The sequence below is a fragment of the Oryctolagus cuniculus genome, chromosome 7 (assembly GCF_964237555.1).
Source record: "Oryctolagus cuniculus chromosome 7, mOryCun1.1, whole genome shotgun sequence".
In the NCBI taxonomy this organism is placed as follows: domain Eukaryota; kingdom Metazoa; phylum Chordata; class Mammalia; order Lagomorpha; family Leporidae; genus Oryctolagus; species Oryctolagus cuniculus.
The window spans coordinates 47,713,426-47,732,522 of NC_091438.1; the positions used below are offsets into that span (position 1 = coordinate 47,713,426).

General features: G+C 48.7%; 1 long non-coding RNA gene across 1 annotated transcript; it reads left to right on the forward strand.

Annotated features, from left to right (window-relative positions):
• Positions 1–861: 861 nt before the first annotated feature.
• On the forward strand, positions 862–16,359 carry LOC138850546 (uncharacterized). Its single transcript, XR_011390444.1, has 2 exons — positions 862–1,316; positions 15,412–16,359. It is a non-coding gene; the product is annotated as an uncharacterized lncRNA (long non-coding RNA).
• The last annotated feature ends 2,738 nt before the right edge of the window (positions 16,360–19,097 follow it).

A 19,097-nucleotide genomic window follows, 5' to 3' on the forward strand; every position in this document is an offset into this window, starting at 1 on the left:
GAAATGGATTAGTCTAAAAGACATCCTAGGAACCCGCAGAGTTAGTGTGGTAGGGTGCGGGAGTTCCATACGGGAGACAGACAGAGAACACGAATGGTTGCACAGGAACTTGTTCAAGCTGTCCTCGCAGCAATTAACGGGGAAGAAGCAGTGAGCAGACAGAATTAGATGGAATTAGATTTCCTAGAAGAGCAAGCAACCCTCTGTTATGAAGTAATGCAGACTCAGAGATTATTTGGTAGGTAATCACATTATCGCGTACTTGCCTTCTGATCTGTACTGCAGTCCATTGTTCAAAAATTAAAGCCACGGTAGTTTGGGGAAGGAGGAGGTCCCAACTCTTTGGATCATTTTCTTAGTTTTTCATGTACATTGCATGACTGATGCTGTCCAAGAACCTTGCAGAGAGAGGACAGACAAAAGTCTGTGGTCTGGAATATTCTAACTCGTTTCATTAAAAAGAAGTAATTTTAGGGTATGTGTGTGTGTATGTGTTGGGTTTAGCGTTTAAGACACTGTTTAAAGTGCCTGTGACCCATATTGGAGTGTCTGGGTTTGCATCCTGGCTCAGCTGTGCTCCCAGTCTCCAACTTCCTGCTAATGCGGACAGTGGGGGACTGTGGCGAGGGCTCATGTAGTTAGCTCGTTGCCACCACTGAGAGACCTGGATTTAGTCCCCAGGATGGCACTGTTGTGGCACTTAGAGAGTGAACCAGCAGCAGATGGGCGCTCTTGCTGTCTGTCTATAATTTTGAGTTATGCATTGATTCCATGAGCAGGACAGTGCCTGGTATGTAATATTTGTTGACTGAATGAGTAAGTCTCGTCACTGGAACATTGATTCACTATCTTTTTGCCTCTGGTGTTTCACAGCATTTTGGACCAGAGAGCCCTTAGGCATCATTGCAACCCCCGTAGAGACTGAGTTTTGAGGGACTTAAAGATTCAGCCATGGTTGTCACATAGCTGTTAGGTTAAACCAGAGAAAGGGCACAAGTTTTCCGTGGGCTTTGTCCAACATCACTGGTTCTCAAACATCAGTGTGCAACAGAAGGACAGTGGAAGCTTATTAAAATACAATTTCTGGGCCTCACCCCCATAATTCCTGAATCTGTACATCTTGGGGATGTCCAGAGATTTGCATTTCTAACAGGTGCCGGGCCGATACCAGTGCTGATGTTCCTGGACTGAGGGACCACGGTGAGAACCAACACCTGTTATACCACCTGGAGAAGCCGAGGCAGGAAGGAGTGTGCCGTCCTTGGAGAAATCTCAGCCATCTGGAACCACCCTTTGCAGTCATCTTTTTCTTTGAGGTTTGCAACCATTCCTCCAGTAGTTTACAAACAGATATCAGGTACTTCTAGGTGTCAGGTTCATTGCCATGTCCTACAAGTACAAACAGGAGTAACTTGGCAGTCTCTCAGGGGCTGTAGATACCTTAGATCCATTTCTAGAATGCAATGGTGAGAAGTTCTAAATGGTGGTAGAGCAAAGTGTTTGGTGATCCAAGGTGGAGGAGGCAGAACAATTGGGCTATTAGCTGTCTCCCCAGATGGTGGGAACACAGGGCAGGTTAACCAGGTCCTATAGTTACAGGTAAGAATAGAACCATTACCGCTCCGAGGCAGTCACACCCATGCTTCATCATCTCTCAGAGCAACACCAAAGGACAGATTTGGTCAAAGCAGGATTCTCCTTCATATGTTCATTGAACTACTTCCCCTGGAAGGAAGGAGGGAAGCCATCAGAGCCCTTGAATTGTAACTGCTCCATCTGCTCTGGTGGCAACCATCTTACCATGCCTGTCTTTCCCCTTCCTTCTTGTTCTCTGCGGTTCATCTACCAACCTAAGCAAACAATATTGACATTTCTACCATTTCCCTTCACTGGTGAGAAACTTGCATTCATGAGAATTTTTTCACTGATTCTGGAGGAAATGGGATAGGAATCCGAGGATGACCTAGCATAATCTGGTGATGGCTAGCTTATTGCTGGTTTAGATCACCCCTCAAGTCAGAAGTCCATTCTCAGATAAGATTGTGACAACTTACTGGAATTTCTTTTAAAATGTGTGGTCAAAGAACTTGCTGTATTTTCACTGATAACTTACTTGCTTTTAAAATAACAGTTCGTTTTTCAGAAGGATGTGAGTCTTGAAAGGAGTCATATAGAAATATTATTAGAACAAAAAAATTCCAGCTCAGCTTGACCCCTGATTCAGTGTGTTAGGATACTTAAAAAACAAAACCCAAAACCTTTCAAGTCAATGAAAGCTATTTTTGGCTCTGGCTGTTACTGCTTCAGTTAATTCCCTGTAGTGATTTGGGAGACATTGCTCTAAGGAGGAAATCCAAACACAAAACCAGTAATGTGTCTAAACTTAGAGTTATTTCTAAGTCAACATCTGAGTTTTTATTTATTTATTTATTTTCTTTCTTTCTTTCTTTTTTGAAGACAGACAGACAGACAGACACACACACACACAGATACAGATAGAGAATCTTTCATTCACTGGTTCACTCCACAAATGCTCACAACAGCCAGGGTTGGGCCAGATCAAAGGCAAGAGGCCTGATCTCAATCTTGGTTTCTCACATGGGTGGCAGGGACCCAAGTACTTGAGCCATCCTCTGTTGCCTTCCTGGAAGTGCATTCGTGGGAAGCTGGAATTGGAAGTGGACCCAGGGACTCCAGTTTGGGATGTGGGCATCTTAACCACTGTATTTGCAAAGGAGCAATGCAGTTACGATTATTCTTTTATTTGAGAGGCAGAGAGAGAGACCACAGGAGCACATTCCTATCTCCCCAAATGCTGCAATGGCCGGAGCTGGGCTGGGGCTGAAGGCAAGGGCTGGAATACAGTCCAGGTCTCCCACGTGGGGGGCAGGAGCCCAGTTATTTGGCACTTATTAATGAGTTCATAGAGCCTTCATTCTCTTTATTTTTCTACCATCCAACATGCTTATGTCATGAATTAGATGCCTTTTATTTAAGTAGTATCATTATAGGTTTGTTATAAAGTCAAGCACATTAGAAATAATTGATTTTTCTCTCTCTCAAAAAAAAAAAAAAATTACTTGTAATTAGTTCCAGAATGATAGAATGATAGAGAACATCAGATCTTGACAATGGTTTGTCACTTTTTCTCTTAATTATTATTTTAAAATTATATAAGTAATGCCTGATTAGGAAAAATGGAAGTTACAAGAATCAAAAAAGAAACAAAAATAGCATCTCTTAAAAAATTCTCCAGTGGGTTGGGCCTCTGCCTGTGGTGCTGGCATCCCACATGGGCTCCAGTTCATGCCTGGCTGCTCCACTTCTGCTCCAGCTCCCTGCTAATGTCCTGGAAAAGCAGTGGAAGGTGACCCAAGTTTTTGGGCCCTTGCAACCACATGGGAGACCCAGAAGAAGCTCTTGGCTCCTGGCTTCGGATCTGCCCAGCTCCGGCCTTTGTGGCCGTTTGGGGAGTGAACTAGTGGATGGAAGACCTTTCTCTCTGTTTCTCCCTCTATCTGTAATTCTGCCTCTCAAATAAATGTCTTTAAAAAATAAAAATAAAAAAATTCTCATAATTAGAGATAATCACTGTTAACATCTGACCTTATAAAATTTTCTCTATGAAGCCACATATCATTACATATTTTGTGTATATATTTATATATACGTAGTATTTTAAAAAAGATTTATTTATTTGAAAGGCAGAGTTATAGAGAGGCAGAGAGAGAGAGGTCTTCCATCCGCTGGTTCACTCCCCAGATGGCCACAGTGCCAGAGCTGCATCGATCTGAAGCCAGGAGCCAGGAGATTCTTCTGGGTCTCCCACACGGATGCAGGTGCCCAAGGACTTGGGCCATCTTGTACTGCTTTCCCAGGCCATAGCAGAGAGCTGGAGGAAATAGAGCAGCTGGGACTCCAACTGGCACCCATATGGGATGCCGGCACTGCAAGTGGTGGCTTTACCTATTACATCATAGCGCCAGCCCCTATATGTATTATTTTTTATAAAAATGGGATTATTGTATATGCATAATTGGCCTATAACTTGTTTTTAAGCACTCTCTTGTGAATATTCTTCTATGTCAATAAATCTATATCCATGTCATTAATTTAATGATAAAATGGTTTTGTATAGGAATAACCTAATGTTTTTATTTTTTTTTTTTACTTTTTTTAAAGATTTATTTTATTTATTAGAAAGACAGAGTTACAGAGAGAGGTAGAGACAAAGAGAGGTCTTCCATCCACTGGCTCACTCCCCAGATAGCCGCAACGGTGGGAGCTGAGCTGATCCGAAGCCAGGAGCCAGGAGCCAGGAGCCAGGAGCCAGGAGCTTCTTGCTGGTTTCCCACATGGGTGCAGGGGCTCAAGGACTTGGACCATCTTCTACTGCTTTCCCAGGCCACAGCAGAGAGCTGGATTGGAAGAGGAGCAGCCGGGACTAGAACCGGTGCCCATATGGGATGCTAGTGCTTCAGGCCAGGGCTTTAACCCACTGGGCCACAGTACTGGCCCCTAACCTAATATTTTAACCAATCCTTTGCATATGGGCTGTGGTTTTCAATTTTTGCATGTGACAAACATTACTTAAGTTAGACTATCCTTCTTCATACACTTGTCCAGTTAATTCCTAGAAGTCGAATTGCAAGAGGGGGCACACTTTTTAAAAGGACTTTTGACTATGAAAAATTTTAAACTCATTTTCTTAAAAGCCAGGATGATGTTCTAGTTTAGTTATATACAGTAAGATGCACCCTGTTTAGTGAACAGTTCTGAGTGTTGACAAATGCCCAGTGGTATTGTTGCCGACCCCAGGTTCTTTAGCTCACTTGCAAACAGAAATTGACAGGAGGCCCAAATGCAACCTGGGCAAGATTTATCTGGGGCTTCCGCTCCCACTCCAGGGAGGAAGCCGGGTGGGAAGAGGCCAACAGGCCAGGCGCTGAATACTTGCTGTGATGGGGTGGGGCAGGTGTGGTGCATTCTCCTCAGCACTTGGGCACTTTGTTCTGCACCCGACCTTCAGTGTTCTCCCTCCCCCTCTCCCGCCCAGCACACAACTCTTAGGCTGGCTAGGCTGGCTGCAGCCAGGTGCTTTTGTGTGTGTGTGTGTGCACACAACATTCTCAAAATGGTGGTGTTGCTCACTACCGCCCCCTCCCCCCCCCCCCCCCCCCCGCCCCCCAGGCAGGTCGCATATCCCTCACTCTGGGCAATGCAGAAGTCCCTGGCTGGGGAGCAGTGGCTGTTTCGCGCCCAGGATCCCGCAGTTCCTCGCTCCTGATCCACTTGGAGCTCGTCCCTAGCCTGTCTCGCCTGCCATCAGCAGCAGCAGGTGGGACAGTTTCATCACCCCTGCCCCCTCCACGATTCCCTCGGGCCAACTTTTCTTCGCACATGCGTCGTTGGGTAACTGCTGTATTGATCTATTTCCTCACAGTGAAATGTCGCCTTTCTCAGAATGTCTTGTGTGTGAAATTACAAAGTACGTAGCCTTTTGAGTCTGCCTTCCCTCATGTAGCCGTCATTCACATTGTGTACCAGGAAATTGCTCCTTTCTGTTGCTGAGTTTGTCTGTTGTTTATCCATTTCCCAGCCGAGGAACATGTGGGTTACCTCTAGTTTGTGCAACCACTATAAACATTTGAGTACAGGTGTTGGAGTGGACAAACGTTTTTATTGTTCTAGAGTGAATACCCAGGAGTGGAAGTGAACACCTAGTGCTGCCATTTACAGTAGGTGCGCGTTTAACTGTAAGAGACTACCAAACTGCTTTCCACGGGTTTTGTACTGTTTTTTATCCCCACCAGCAATGTGTGAGCGCCTCAGTTACTCCTTGTCTTTGTCAGCATTTGAGACTGTCAGTCCAAAAAAATAACCATTCTAATAGGCATGTAGTGGCATCTCAGTTTGGTTTTAATTTAGGACATGAATATTTTTAGGGCTTTTGCTATATTTATTGTCATATTGCTGTGCATAACGTTTATATCCCTCCAATGGTATATATACAAGTTGTCACTCTTTTCTTCTTGTTTAAAATTTATTTGGAAGACAGAGATAGAGAGAGAGAGAGAGAGAGAGAGAGAGAGAGAGATTACCCATCTCTGGATTCACTCCCCAAATGTGTAATAGTCAATGCTGGGTCAGGTTGAAGTCAGGAGCTGGGAACTCAATCCGAATCTCCCACGTGGGTGGCAGGGACACAAGTACTTGAACCTGTTACCTCTCAGGGTGCACAGTAGCAGGAAGCTGGAACTGGGAGCAGAGTCAGGACTTAAACCCAGGCATTCTAGCATAGATGCAGGCATCCCACGCTGCTGCTTTTCTTTTTTCTTTTTTTTTTTTTAAAGACAGACCATATCTAAGCAAACTTATTTCCTTTTTTTAAATAAAAATTTTATTTATTTATTTATTTATTTATTTGACAGGTAGAGTTAAAGACAGTGAGAGAGACAGACAGAAAGGTCTTCCTTCCGTTGGTTCACTCCCCAATTGGCCGCTGCAGCTGGCGCTGCGCCGATCCGAAGCCAGGAGCCAGGTGCTTCTCCTGGTCTCCCATGCCAGTGCTGGCGCCCAAGCACTTGGGCCATCCTCCACTGCCCTCCCAGGCCACAGCAGAGAGCTGGACTGGAAGAGGAGCAACCGGGACTAGAACCTGGCACCCATATGGGATGCCGGCACCACAGGCGGAGGAGTAACCAAGTGAGCCACGGCGCCAGCCCCTGTTTCCTTTTTTCTTGAAACATAGCTGGATAATTTTTTGAGCGTGTGTTACTGCTGTGAGTACTTTTTTTTTTTTAAAGATTTATTTATTTATTTGAAAGGAAGAGTTACAAAGAGGCAGAGGCAGAGGCAGAGGCAGAGAGAGGTCTTCCATCTGCTAGTTCACTCCCCAAATAGCCACAATGGCAGGAGCTGGGCCATCTGAAGCCAGGAGCCAGGAGCTTCTTCCTGGTCTCCCATGTGGGTTCAGGGGTCCAAGCACTTGGGCCATCTTCCACTGCTTTCCCAGGCCATACCAGAGAGCTGGATCGAAGTGAAGGAGCTGGGTCTCGAACCAGCGCCCATATGGGATTCTGGCACTGCAGGCGGTGACTTTACCGTCTATGCCACAGTCTAATGCCCCCCAAGCAGTGCTTAAGTGCTGTACAAAACTGTGTGGCACATATTCAACTCTTCGATTACTAAGATTTTGTTTTTGATGTTTTGTGGAAACAGTTGAGTTAATTAAGCTGAGGTTAAGTGGAATTTAAAAATATAGCCTTGGGGTGGCTGTTGTGGTACAATGGGATAAGCTGCTGCTTGGGGTGTTCATATCCCCCATTAGAGGGCTTGGGGTGTAGTCCTAGCTCCTTTGCATGCGATCCAGCTTCCTGCTAATGTGCCTGGGAGGCAGCAGGTGATGGCTCAAGTGCTTGGATTCCTGCCACCCATATGGAAGATTCAGAAGAGTTCCAAACTCCTGGCTTCTGCCTGGCTCTATCCCAACTGTTGTGGTCCTCTGGAGAAGTGAACCAGCAAATGGAAGGTCTTTTTCTCTCTTCTCTTCCTCTCTCTCTCTGTCACTCTGCCTTTCAAATAAGTAGAAGAAACTTGAAAAAAAAAAAAAAGTGAGGCATGTAGGAGGTGTCTATATAGATCATTTAATTTATATATAATATATATAATCATGTCTTCTGGAAACTTGTTTGCTGATGGACTGCACAATGAGGCGCTCAAGTAGGTATGTGGCAGTTTCCTACCTTTTGTCAATGTCTCTGAGCTTGTGTCTTAGCTGGTCATTTTTCCAGGGAGGAAATGCCTAATTTTTTTTTTTTTGCCTGAACTTATACCCAAATGTAAGAGAAATGAAGAAGGGAAAAGCGTAGATTTTGGGGAAGAAATGGCTGTCTTTGTTTGAGTAAGAATTTTGACTTTTTGGATCTGTTTTCATTGCCTGTAACTTGGTCTTAGTTATGTCTGGTGTCTCTGAGTGTAAGGTAACTGTGTTTTGACTTTCAGAAGTAGGGAAGTAGGTTTAACTGTTCTAATACAACCTGCAACCAATCTTCTGTCTGAGCCCTCTCCTCGCCTTCAACTTCAAGGGCTTTTAGTGTCTCCAAATTCAGAATCTTTTTCAGTTCTAAAGCGTCAGTTTGTACTTTAACCTCCTGCAGAAGGCTTCAATTTTCTCCTCTCTTTTAAGACAATTACTTCTAGTCTATTAGGATTTCTGAAGGGGACCTCAATACTGGCATTCCTTGTTTGGTCAAGAGTCCTGAACATATTGATAAAGAAAGCTATAAGTTGGGGCCAGTGCTATAGCATAGTGGGTAAACCTGCCGCTTGCAGTGCCAGCCTCCCATATGGGCACCGGTTCACATCCCGGCTGCTCAACCTCTGATCCAGCTCTCTGCTATGGCCTGGGAAAGCAGTAGAAGATGGCCCAAGCCCTTGGGCCCCTGCACCTGTGTGGGAGACCCAGAAGACACTCCTGGAAACTTGGCTTCGGATTGGCTCAGCTCTGGCTGTTGCGGCCATGTGGGGAGTGAACCACTGGATAGAAGACCTCTCTCTCTCTCTGCCTCTCCCTCTCTGTAATTCTGCCTTTCAAATAAATAACTAAATCTTAAAAAAAATAATAAAGCCAAAAATAAAGATGGAAGTTAACATGCGGCCTTTCTCAGTGGTGGCTGGCAGGCTGGAAGCTGCAGCTTAGCATGAGTGATGAGTGTCGCTGGGCCTGCTGACCGTTCCTCAGAGGCCGGTGAGCTGGCCCGGGGTGGCTCCTGCGATGGAGCAGTGCTGGGCAGCTCCCCTCCCAAGAGCCAGGAGGATGGAGCTGAGTGGAACAGTGCTCTTAGAGCAGGTGAATCCGTGGTGAGAGAGGCCCAGGCACACTACCTGAGCTCCCTTTGCTGGAAGGAAACCATCACCAGTGAAGAAGCATTTCTCCCATCCACCTGCTAACCGGGCCTGACCCTGCTTAGCTTCCCAGATCAGATGAGATCGGGCACGTTCAGGGTGCTGTAGCTATAGACTATGAAGAAGCATTTCTGAGCTACTCTGCTCATCAGAACTATAGATCCCAACATTGTATTGTGCTTTTTTTTTTTTTTAAAGATTGATTTATGTATTTGAAAGGTAGAGTTATAGAAAGAGAGAGAGAGATCGTCTATCTGCTGGTTCACTCTCCAAATGGCTGCCAATGGCCAGGACTGGGCCATGTGGGCTCATTTTATCATCCATTTTCATTTTGTAAGGTTAGAAAGAAATGAAGGCAAATATGTATATTAAATTATCAATGCTTAACCAGAACTCTCAAATTGTCTTTTTTTTTTTTTTTTTTAGAGTAACCTTGTTGAGGCCAGTGCTGTGTTGCAGTAGGTTAATCTGCAGTGTGCGATTCAAGTCTCAGATGCCTCACTTCTTTTTTTTTTGTTTTGTTTTTTGACAGGCAGAGTTAGACAGTGAGAGAGACAGAGAGAAAGGTCTTCCTTTCCTGTTGGTTCACCCTCCAATGGCCGCCGCAGCTGGCGCACCTCAGTTGATCTGAAACCAGGAGCCAGGTGCTTCTCCTGGTCTCCCATGGGGTGCAGGGCCCAAGGACTTGGGCCATCCTCCACTGCACTCCTGGGCCACAGCAGAGAGCTGGATTGGAAGAGGAGCTACCTGGACAGAATCTGGCGCCCCAACCAGGACTAGAACCTGGAATGCTGGCGCCGCAGGTGGAGGATTAGCCTATTGAGCCACGGCGCCAGCGAGAGAGTCTTTCATCCGCTGATTTACTCCCCAATTGGCCGAAATGGCTGGAGCTATGCTGATCCGAAACCAGGAGCCAGGAGCTTTTTCCAGGTCTCCCACACGGGTGCAGGAGCCCAAGGACTAGGGTTATCTCCTACTGCTTTCCCAGGCAGAGAGCTGGATCTGAAGAGGAGCAGCTGGGACTAGAGGACTGGAAGATGACCCAAGTGCTTGAGCCCCTGCATCCGCATGGGAGACTGGGAAGAAGCTCCTGGCTCCAGGCTTTGGATCGGGGAGTGAACGAACGGAAGGAAGACCTTTCTCTCTGTTTCTCTCTCTCACTGTCTATAACTCTACCTGTCAAATAAAAATAATAATAATTAAACAAAAACTAGTGTGCAAGTCTTAGCAAACTCAGAAAGATCAACCTAGAATTTAAAAATTGTATGGATATTCCACAGGATTTGGTTTCACACATAGTAATCAAAAGTTAACTTTAGGCTGTCGCCGTGGCTCACTTGGCTAATCCTCCGCCTGTGGCGCCGGCACCCTGGGTTCTAGTCCCTGTTGGGGCGCCGGATTCTGTCCTGATTGCCCCTCTTCCAAGTCAGCTCTCTGCTGTGGCCCGGGAGTGCAGTGGAGGATGGCCCAAGTGCTTGGGCCCTGCACCCGCATGGGAGACCAGGAGGAAGCACCTGGCTCCTGGCTTCGGATTGGCACAGTGCGTTGGCCGTGTCGGCCACTTGGGGGGTGAACCAACGGGAAAGGAAGACCTTTCTCTCTGTCTCTCTCTCTCTCACTGTCTAACTCTGCCTGTCAAAAAAAAAAAAAAAGTTTACTTTAGCAATATGTTGGCTTCCCTCCTCACCATTTACCGACAATCTTTACAGAGAAGAGGATCACAAATAAAAGAATGGGATTGGAAAAAATGTGGAAAATGTAGGGTAGTTCAATCATTTTATAGCTTTCATGGTGCCAGTCAAAACTTTTTCACAAAAATATCTGATAAATATTTGCAACTAAGGATTAATAGAATTAGCACATTTACTTAGTTATTCAGATTCAGGAATTTTTGTGTCTTGGCAGGGGTCATAAGATCAAATAATGGGCCGGCGCTGCGGCTCACTAGGCTAATCCTCCGCCTAGCGGCGCCGGCACACCGGGTTCTAGTCCCGGTCAGGGCGCCGGATTCTGTCCCGGTTGCCCCTCTTCCAGGCCAGCTCTCTGCTGTGGCCAGGGAGTGCAGTGGAGGATGGCCCAGGTGCTTGGGCCCTGCACCCCATGGGAGACCAGGAAAAGCACCTGGCTCCTGGCTCCTGCCATTGGATCAGCGCGGTGCGCTGGCCGCAGCGCGCCGGCCGCGGCGGCCATTGGAGGGTGAACCAACGGCAAAGGAAGACCTTTCTCTCTGTCTCTCTCTCTCACTGTCCACTCTGCCTGTCCAAAAAAAAAAAAAAAAAAAAAAAAAAATCAAATAATGGTGGCATTTTGAGCACCAGTAGGGAGTAACATTTTGTGCACCCACAAATCAAGCAGGATTATAATGGGCATGGGCACCTTTGGAAAAGCTTTGAGCTTTTGAACTTTGAGTAGAGGAACTGGATTTGAGATTCATTTTCATAAATTACTAATTGCAGGACCTTGGGTATACTCCTAGTTATATATTGCTGCTATATTTAGCTATATATTGCTAACAAGCCACCTCAAAACTGAGTAGCTTCAAACAAAAACCATGCCTCATTTACTCGAGAGTCTGGGATTTGAGCAGGATGTGATGTGGCATCATCTGTCTCTAGTCCACGTGGTATTGGCTTCTGGGTTCCTTAGGAAGGAGACTCTGAGATGGAAATATCATCCAGGATATTTATTGTTGGGGAATATTGGAATCAATATCTGTGGAAGGCAGGAGAGAGAAGTAGGATCAAGCAGAGAGCTTGAAAGAGCTGAATGGCAAAGCATTCTTTTTTTTTTTCTTAGTAAGACTTATTTATTTGAAAGGCAGAGTAAAACAAAAAGAGAAGGAGAGACAGAAGCGATATCTTCCATCTGCTGGATCTTTCCCTAGATGGCCGTAATGGCTGGGGTTAGGCAAGGCCAAAGGCAGGAGCCAGGAGCTTCCTCTGCGTCTTCCATGTAGGTGCAGGAACCCAAGCACTTGGGCCATCTTCTGCTGCTTTTCCCAGGTGCATTAGCAAGGAGCTAGATCGGAAGTGGGGTAGCCAGGACAGGAACCGGTGCCCACATGGGATATTGGAACTGCAGGGGGAGGCTTAACCTGCTATGCCACAGCACTGGCCCCACAATGCAGTCTCTCTTTTTTTTAAGATTTATTTATTTATTTGAAATCAGAGTTACATGGGGCGGGGAGGGGGGGAAGAAGGAGGGAGGGAGAGAGAGAGAGAGAGTGAGCGAGGTCTTCCATCCTCTGTCTCACTCTCCAATTGGCTGCAATGGCCAGAGCTTGGCCGATCTGAAGCCAGGAGCCAGGAGCCTCTTCCGGGTCTCCCACAGCGGTGCAGAGGCCCAAGCACTTGGGCCATCTTCTACTGCTTTCCCAGGCCATAGCAGAGAGCTGGATCGGAAGTAGAGCAGTCAGGACTCAAACTGGCATCCATGTGGGATGCTGGCACTGCACGAGGCGGCTTTACCTGCTATGCCACAGCACCGGCCCCCCCATAATGCAGTCTTAACCAAGGTTTTGGCCGACCCCATGGAGTGCTCTGGGGCTGGGATGACCTTCAAAGTTTGTCTTGACAAAAGTGTAGGCTGGGCCTTTACACCTTTATGTTGAGCAGTCATTGGATGTGAGCTTACCTGGAAGGAGGTATAGTTTACAGCAAGGCTGTTTTCTTCAGGGAGGCAATCTCCTACAAGGGCTGTCAGCTAAGACTCACCTTCTGGCACTATCTCCAGCTGCTAGGGAATAAGTCCCATACTCCTATCCGGGCAGTACACCCCGGTGTCCTCCACAGCCTTGATGGGATCTCCGGCTTAGCAGAGGGACTTAGCCATCTTGTAAGAACTTGGCCGAGAGGAAGCTGGGGGAGTGATTTCCCCAACTTCTCTCCTCTTGGCCTCTCGTTTCCTACCAGGAAAAAACCTGGGAAGCCACAGGACTTGATGCAGTGCATATGGGCTTTGGACTACTGGGTAGAGAAGGGCAAAGAGTGGATCTAGAGGGGCAAACAAGATACTCAGCAGAGAAAGTGAGCTTAGTTGTTTGATGATATCCTGATGCACGCTTCTTATTGGTGGATTAAACAAGTCTTCTAAACCACCTTGTCACTCATTCTGCTCCTTTATCATCTCCCTCTTGATTAGCCTCACCGTGGAAGCCTTGCCTAATTACTTCATCTTCAAACACATTCTGGTTTATGAGTTTGGCTTTTCTCCTGACTGTAGGTAACTCCCATCCCTTCATTTTAATTCCATACATCTATATACTGGTGTGGGAATTTTTTCCTCATGCAACCTCTTTCCAGACGCTCTATTTCTGGGCACCTGAACCTAGCCCTGTTGGGGCTGTCTCCTCCCTCAGCCTCTTATTTATCCTGGCTTCCTCCTTAAGACTGAAAAGAGGTGGTGGGGCCGGTGCAGTGGCGCAGTGGGTTAAAGCCCTGGCCTGAAGCGCCGGCATCCCCTATGCAGATATGACATGGTATCAGGATGGGGATGAGGGGTCTGGGGAAGAAGGCCTGCTTGGCTGGATCCCTGTCTAGGCAACTGTGGTGAGCTTTCTGCAGCCACTACTCAAGGGGAAAACGAATTCATGGCCTTTCCTCATGTTCATTCTGTCTGCTGTGTTCCACTACGGAAGCCCTGTCATTTAGTCCCAGGAACCATCTAGTTCATGTCTTTTTTTTTTTTTTTAAATGTTTATTTGTTTATTTGAAAGTCAGAGTTACAGAGAGAGAGAGAGAGAGAGAGAGAGAGAGAGAGAGAGATCTTCCATCTGTTGGTTCACTACTCAGATGGCCACAACAGCAGAAGCCGGAAGCCAGGAAGGAGCTTCTTCCGGGTCTCCCACATGGATGGCAGAGGCCCAACACTTGGGCATCTCCCGCTGCTTTCCCAGGCCATTAGCAGGGAGCTGGATCAGAAGCGGAGCAGTGTGTCGGCTTTGCCGGCTACACCACAACACTGGCCTCTATTTTATTTCTTCTTTGGCTTCTATACATTCTGCCTTCTCTACCTACTCCTTGGTTTCCCTGAGTACTTTGGGAGACAATGCCTCTCCTCTGTTTTCTCCTCAACACTGTTTTGCTCTCCTCCATCTAATGGTATTACTATATACATTCCCTATGGACCTTTTTTCCACTATCACTTGTAAGTAGATAGATGCCTCCCAAATCCAAATCTCTGTCCCTGAGGCGCATTTGGATTTCGCTCCAGAACCGGCAGCTGCAGGTGAGATTAGAACTCAGGGTGCATCCCCAGGTTGGTACTAAGCCGTACATCTGTACATCTTCCTTGTTAGCTGTTTCTGTTTTTTTGTTTGTTTGTTTGTTTTGTTTAAATAAAACTGTGAAGGGAGTAGACTTGATTCTGTTCCCAAGTCTCACATCTTTTTTTTTTTTTTTTTTTTTTTTTTTTTTTTTTTTTTAAGATTTATTTATTTGAAAGTCAGAGTTACACAGAGGGATAAGGAGAGGCAGAGAGAGAGAGGTCTTCCATCCGCTGGTTCACTGCCCAGTTGGCCGCAATGCTGGAGCTGTGCCGATCCGAAGCCAGGAGCCAGGAGCTTCTTCCCAGTCTCCCACGTGGGTACGGGGGCCCAAGGGTTTGGGCCATCTTCTGCTTTCCCAGGCCATAGCAGAGAGCTGGATCGACTCGAACTGGTGTCCATATGGGATGCAGGCACTGCAGGCCGGGGCTTTACCCGCTATGCCAAAGCGCCAGCCCCTTTAGCTGTTTCTAAATTCTCTGGCTTTTAAACTCTTTCCTGAACTGTTTCTTAGTCCATTTTGGTTCAGTTTTCATATCATCCTGGCTTTCTTTAGCATTGTTTTCATTAAAGCAAACACAACTTAAGGAACTTTCCCTTTCCAAATGCTGACGCCCGCCCCTACCTGTGGTGCCATGTAGAAATTTATCTTCTGTATTGGGAAGCCTAAGCCCATTTGCTGGTCGGTGGCCGGGGAGGGGACTGGTGGAATGGCGAGGAGTCTGTGTGGGAAAGTCTAAGATTTCTAACCTGAAGACCTGGGAAACCTAAAAAAACAAAACCCAAAATCGAGTCCACAGCCTTCTGAGGCATGGCACCAACTTCACCCACTTTCTTCCCCAATCATCTGCTAGGTATTTATCACAAGAATGGTGTAGGGCATGAGGGCTGAATTTAAACAAGAACTAAAAAAAAAAAAAAAGAAAAAAAAGACTCAAGACAAGATTTTAAAAAATCATTCTTATCCCACATATAGACTTTCCAAAAGGCACACTTTAATTTCAGGTGTAGATTTCCATGGAAACCAACCAAAGGGCAAGTATAAGGGAACGGTATTGCTGTGCCATTTCTGTGAGAATTAAAGTCTGATTTTCATTAGGCCAGTGCTGTGTTCCAAGGTCTCAGTTTTTATTAACAGAAACAATTAACTCAGTAACATATAGTTTTATGTAGAGGTTCCTAACTTTCATACCCCACGCAACTGCCTTCAAAACTGTTTTTTTTTTTTTTTTTTCATGCAGCGCTGCCACGCTCTCTCCACCTGGCCGCTCTCTCCACCGGCCCCGGCTGTGCCGCACGGAAGGTCCGTCTCCGTGGGGAGCCTGTCCCCAGGCGGTGCCACGAAGCCATGCTCTCAGCGTGCTGTTCGCCTTACTGCGAAGCTGCTTTAAAACGGCCAAGAGCCGGCGTGTGCCATGTGGCGAATTATCAGGCTCGCAACTCTTGGCACACACAAGATGCTTTCTCCCTCCCTTTAACTGTGAAACCCGAAAAGAACACAAAACAAAAAAACAAATCCAACAGGCATCAAAACCGTCCGAGCGCCTAGGGAAAGCGCGCCAACCACACAAAGAAAAAGAGGGGGGCGACTGGGATTCAAAATCGTTTCGCCGGGACGTACACCCTCCTGGACCTATCGGAGTTAACTGCGCGCTTGGTCGTAGCCACTAGAAACAGAGATCCTGGTCCAGGTCCGCCCTGAAGACTGATAGACATTTGCTTACTCCAATGGGAGAGTGTGACGCTAAAGACTCAACCAATACGTTCGGGAGGTGGGTGGAGTGTAGGCCAGGGGGTTGGCGGTGCCGTGTCATGGAGGTTCAGTCTCTGAGCAGCCATTGAAGGGGAAGGAACTGCGGCTCCGTGTGTGTGCGTGTGTGTGTGTATGTGTGTATGTGTGCGAGCGTGTGTGTGCGCGCGCGGGTGTGTGGACAAGGAGGTGGGGGCAGCTGAGTTAGAGTCCCAACTCCTTGGACTCCATTTGCTATTCTTTTCTTTCTCCTTCACACCTATCTGGTGGTAGTAGGCGTTTATATTTGCATTTCTTTTCATTCATTTCCAAATCTTTAAAAAATTTTTAGGGTTGGGGGTAGTGGGAAAGGCAGGAAAGGGGTAGGGAGGAGAGTAGTCGCAGAAGAGCAGGAGGAGGACATGGAGATGAAGAAGAGGATTAACCTGGAGTTAAGGAACAGAGCCCCGGAGGAGGTGAGATGACTCAGCCCCCACCCCTTCCCCACCAGTCCTATATTCCGGGGGTCGGGTTTCTGGGGGTCCTGGTGGGTGTATGAGGAGGGTGGTAAACTAATCGTCTCCTGGGGCTGAGGTTGGGGGAAATGTCTAATTTTAAGTTTTAAATCATTAAAACCTTCCACTTAAAATGGCGAAGGGTTTAAGTTTCTAGGGGGCGTTTTTGTGTGTGCATGGGGGCTTAGCCCCTTTCGGCTCGCATCGAGTCGGGCGTCCTGGCCTCGTGGGGGGCGGGAAGCTGGGTGGCGGGGGCGCCCCGCCGCTTGGGCCGCCCGAGTTCCTCCTCCTGGGGGCCGGCGGCGTGGGCGCGACCCCCCGGTCCCACTCATGCCTGCTGCAGCCATCGCCGCCTGAGAAGTTAGTCCAACTTTTCCGCGGCGCTGCCAACTCGGCCTTTTTGGGGGGTGGGCTTCGCGGGCCTGCAGGCCCCGCGGCGTCGGCCGTGGGTGGCGCGGGGCGCGGGCCGGGGTCGCCGGCGTGGCCCGCGCGCGCCGCCCGCCCCGGCGGCGCCCACTCCCCCGGGAAGCGGCGCGCGCCGACCGCCACCCGGCGGAATCTGGGTCAGCGGCGGGCTCTCGGACCGCGGGCGAGTTTGGGGACTCGTCGCGGCGGCCGGAGGTGGGGAGGGGACGTGGGGGCGTAATCCGCTTCTCTCTCCCCGCGGGGTGAGGACCTTCGGCGTGTCGGGTGGTAGTGGCCTGACTCCGAATCTGCTGCCTGGAGACGGCTTCACCAAACTCAGCAAATGGGCCGTCGTAGTTTTGTGCTCGCAAGATGGGTTCGGCGAGACGCAGTGATGCGCCCTCGCCGCTGTCGCCTCGGTTAAAAGAGACGGGATTGGGAGGGGCCACGTGAGGCGGGGTCGCGGTCAACTTTTTGGGGTCGGGCGCGAGGCGTTTCCGCCTCCTTTTTCGCGGGCGCCTCCTCGGGCCTCACCCTGCGCTCCCGGCCCGGGGCGGAGGCGCGAGGGGGAGCGCGCACTGGGGAGAGGGGGAGGCGACCCCTTTTTCCTTTCGGGGAGTCCCCGCCCCGTTGGGGTTTCCAGTCTGTGGGAGCGGCGGGCCCGCCCGGAGCCTCGCCGTCGGGGTCGCAGGGGGCAGCGCTGTGCCGCTGCGGCGTGCGGCCCTCGCCCGGGAAGGGACGGGCGACCCCCACGTCCGCGCCTCAGTGTGTTTCCCCGCGAGGTGCCGGTGCGCGGCGGCTGCCAGCGGGGGCCGAGCCGGGCAGGGCTTTTCGCGTTCGGCGCGTGCAGTGGGGACTCCAGATTCTTGCTGTTGTTGTTGTTCTTTTTAAAGTCTCCGTTTCCCTGAAATTGGCAGGAGACGGAGAGAAGGAAACAGTCGCTGCTATCGGGGTCATCCCGGAGGGGACGTGACGTTTTCCAGAGCGTATTCTTAGAGGCGTCAGGGAAAAAAAAAAATAAATAAAAACATGGAGCTTTAAAAGTTGTCTCCCCGAAGCCCACGTTTGGGAGGCTTTTATACCATGGCGCGGGGTGGGGAAATGGCTGTGGCCCCTCGCGCCCCCCTGCCCGTTCCCCCGCCTAGTGGTCCATCCTTGCTCGCTGCCGGTTTGCAGCTCCTCCTTCTCCGCCGTGGGTTGCTAACGGTCCCTTCGTCGTGTTTGTACAGACAGTTGACAGAGTGCTCTCCGCGTTTATTGACTTTTCTCCTGCGGACGCACTTGTAAGGTGGATGGTGTTGTTTCAGAATCCAGACAAACAAATGGAATCCCAGGGTGGGGATGTGATTGGCTCTAGTGGAAGAACTGGTTTTCTGACACCAAAGCTGGTAGCTCTCTCAGCACCCGGCTAAACCCCGGGGTCAGAAAGCTTTAGAGCGTCCTAGCGCGGGTCTGCCACAGACTCATTGTGTGGCCTTGGGAAGTCCTTCCTGCGTCTCTGGGCCTGGGTGTTCTCATCTTTAAAGGGAGGATCGGATGCCTTCTGCGCGCCCTGAAGTCATTCTCTCAAAGTCGTCTTCAGCTGGAGAAGGTGCCTTCCTTGTTGCTGATAGTCAGCCCTCCTGTGCCTGGAGGAGAGAGCACCAGGTCCCCTGCCTTCCTCCCTAAGATTCATTCCATTCAGGTTCACAGCACGAGGCTGTGTTACTACAACTCTGCCCAAACAGGGCACCCTGCCTGCCGCCTCCCTCCAAGAATGGGAAACGTGCCGGAGTGGCAGGGAGAAATAGCGTTTTCTCAAGGATGGATTGTCCTGGGTGATCTTGTTTGGCCTCAGTGTTGGAACAAACAACCCCCCTCCCTCCCAAGCTGAACTGCCCCAGAAGGAGCTTTCTGGTGTTCAGGAAGGGTAGCAGGGCGTTTTTTGTTTTTTTTTTTTTTTTTTTGAGTGATGATGGCGTTTGTCAACTAAAATACGGGGCTTTAAACGAGAGAATGTAATAGAAGTTTCCTGTCTTCTGCCTGCCGTTAGGGCAGCTCTCTTGAACCTTTCCTGGAAGTAGCCCCTGTGTCCCTTCGCTGCATACAATTACGCCCTGATGTGGACAGTCCCCCTCATGGGGGCCAGAAACCGGTTTCACATGGACCTTTTTGAAAGTTCTGTGTTTTATGCCTCAGTAACTTAAAGCAGGCCTTGAACTTCTTAGTCCACATTTAAGTGTCAGAGATTGCTCAGAGTGACGACTGTAGGTTGTGCTGCAGTGTCTGGGAGAATGGA